Here is a 3,291-nt window from a genome sequence, read left to right as displayed (position 1 = left end):
AAATTTGACCTTTGCTAATGCATAGTGACAGAGCTGAGCTTGATATCTTCCTCTACTTTGTTTTTTTTAATTTATACTTCCCCAATAGAGCATTTCAAATAACTGGAAAAAAAAAAAAGTCAAGTATGTTGATGAATATCTGTGTTTCGTTGTCTGACTTAGTGTAGTTTGTGTTTTGTTATGAAAAGAGACTTTCAGATCAAAAAGAGAGAGAGGTATAGTAATGCAAGGGATCGGCAGATGAAAAGTAAGGGAAAACATTCTATAATTTTGTATCATTTTTAATTCTATTCCGTCATAATTTGTGATGCCTGATATAAAACATTTTAAAATGTCATATAAAAAATGAAGGATTTTATCATTAAAACCCATTTGAAAAACAGTTTTTACTTTAAAAAGGAGGTGGAAACCCTAAGACATGATGTGAGATTGTGTACTATTTGGAAATGCTCAATTTTGATAGAAACAGCATAAAAAATGACAAGAGTAATAAGAAAAATTAAACAGAGATAATAAGTAATCTAATTTGCCCACAATATATAGATGCACTTATAGGATGCTTTATTTTGTTTGTTTTCTTTTTATATTTTTACTTTTAGGATTTTACTGTATCTCTGAGAAATTAGTGGCAAAACACATGGCTTAATAAATAATACGTGACTGCACTTAAATTCACATAAAAATAGCCATTTACAGCCATACTGAAATTTAATCTTTTTACACAAATTAACATAATGTTTCAAAAGAAAAATTAAACATTGAGTTTGCCTTTGAAAGGAGAACAATGAAAACTTTTTTTTCAAAATTTTTACACATGGTCACCTGTGGGTCAATTTACCACAGCAGAGGAACAAAGATGTTAAAATATAGCTGTCCTCAACTGAGTTACGTATCCGCATTGCAGTGTAATACTTGATATCAACCCTAAGTCAAGATTTAAAACCATTTCAAGAGACAAGACCCTAAATGTTTTAGCCACCGCAGTAAGAGGTGTTCTTCCCCAGTCAAGGCTTAATTAAAAGATTAACTATTCATAAGTTTTGTTTCCTCATCATACCTTCAGTTCAGAATACTATTATTATTGATAATATGGCCTCTATCTGTCTGATAGGGATGATGTGGTTCAGGAAGTGGGGCTTGAGAAGGAGGACCCTGCATTTGTGGAGGAGGAGGTGGCCTTCTTGGTGCAGGCTACATACCAGGGCTCATTCCTTGTGGTTGTATAAATGGAAGGCTCAGAGTTCCTTGATCTTCAGTGAACTGGGGTGAAGAGTGAGGGTTATAACGGTGAGGAGGATGTACAGTTATAGGACGACCTCCATGTTGAGGTGGGGGAGGTCTTGGAGGATGATTCATATAAGATGGCATCTGGGCAATGATATGCCCAGGGGAGGGGTAATTGGTGGTGGAGCAGAGGTAATAGGTGGAGGTGGAACTCAGCTATACATCAAGTGAGGAGTACCTGTGGCCTGGGGAGGCTGTGGCACTGAATGGTTTATTGGCGGTGGAGGAGGTCGGGGTGGTACATATTGTTGCTGTGGAGACATAATATGATAAGGGTGTGAGACCATTGGTTGACCCTGATATTCAGGATGATGGTGAGCAGATGCTAGGGTAGGAGGTGATAGTTCTTTAGCACCTGAATTTGAGTCATCCTGAATCAGGGGATTATTAAGTTGCTGTTGAATATTTTGTTGAATATTAAATCCTTGTTCAATTAGGAAAAGTTTCCTGACTGAACAAGGTAGAGGTGGAACAGTTCTGCTGGAGGAGCATGAATATCCTTGTGTGGCTGATTATAGTGCTCGTGGGGCAAATGTTGCAAGGAGATGCTGGCATCCTGATGTGTTGCTGTGTTGCTTTGATAGAATATGGCTCATGTGGTGCTTGTCTGGTGGCATTATAAAATGATCAGGGATTTCAACTGGTGGTGGGGCAATAGGAGGAGGATGGACATTTTCTTTCTTTAAGCTTCAAGATTGCCAGGAGAAATATCAATAACCTCAGATATGCAGATGGTACCACCCTTATGGCAGAAAGCAAAGAAGAACTATAAAGAGCCTCTTGATGAAGGTGAAAGAAGAGAGTGAAAAATGTCACTTAAAACTCAACATTCAGAAAACCAAGTTCATGGCATCTGGTCCCATCCCTTCATGGCAAATAGATGGGGAAACAATGGAAACAGTGACAGACTTTATTTTGGGGGGCTCCCAAATCACTGCAGATGGTGATTGCAGCCATGAAATTAAAAGACACTTGCTCCTTGGAAGAAAAGTTATGACCAACCTAGACAGCTTATTAAAAAGCCGAGACATTACTTTGCCAGCAAAGGTCCGTCTAGTCAAAACTATGGTTTTTCCAGTAGTCATGTATGGATGTGAGAGTTGGGCCATAAAGAAAGCTGAGTGCTGAAGAATTGATGCATTTGAACTGTGGTGTTGGAGAAGACTCTTGAGAGTCCCTTGGACTCCAAGAAGATCCAACCAGTCCATCCTAAAGGAAATCAGTCCTGAATATTCATTGGAAGGACTGGTGCTGAAGCTGAAACTCCAATACTTTGGCCACCTGATGCAAAGAATTGACTCCTTGGAAAAGACCCTGATACTGGGACAGATTGAAGGTGGGAGGAGAAGGGAATGACAGAGGATGAGATGGTTGAATGGCATCACTGACTCAATGGACATGAGTTTGATTACACTTAGTACAGTTCTATTTTGGCCACCAGCTCAGCTCAAAAATTTGGCAAGCTACAGATGTTGGTAAAGCATATTTTACCTATTTTTGTGCATCATTGTAGTAAAAGATGTGGGTGTCACTGGCCCAGCCATGGTTCCATCTGTTGGAATCCATTTGTTCAAATTTTGATTCTCATTCTTATACCCAGGCCATATTTGGAGAAGCTGTTGACGAGGAGAAAGTAAAGGAGAGGCCAAAAGAAAGAGGGGAAGAGAGAGACACTGAGAAGGAATATGACCATTGCATATCTCAGGATCCAGATAGTATGATTCTTCCACCAATAAGTACCTTTCCCTAAGTGTGTTTATCCCCCTAGTATCTTTCTTCTTGCTTCTCTTTGTGAGCTTCAATTTAGTTTGAGATGTAATATGTTCTAATCACCTTAAATCAGTCTGTGAGCGTTTCTGTTTCATTGCATCTGGGATTTTCACTAGTGCACTTGGAGACAAGAATTTTGTCAATGTACCACTATCTTTTCAGCATGGAGAAAGGTCATCTGCATCAGTCCCATGTTTTGCAGCCTACTAGATTCCATTTCCACACATACCACTCCAC

The 3,291-nt window shown here is 39.2% G+C and overlaps 1 pseudogene; it reads right to left on the bottom strand.

Annotated features, from left to right (window-relative positions):
* Nucleotides 1-1,078: 1,078 nt before the first annotated feature.
* On the bottom strand, nt 1,079-2,828 carry LOC122686683 (annotated as a pseudogene).
* Nucleotides 2,829-3,291: the final 463 nt, after the last annotated feature.

Source organism: Cervus elaphus, chromosome 30 (assembly GCF_910594005.1).
Source record: "Cervus elaphus chromosome 30, mCerEla1.1, whole genome shotgun sequence".
Taxonomy (NCBI): Eukaryota; Metazoa; Chordata; class Mammalia; order Artiodactyla; family Cervidae; genus Cervus; species Cervus elaphus.
Note: the sequence above shows the minus strand (reverse complement) of the source record. Positions and strands in the feature narration are given on the sequence as shown.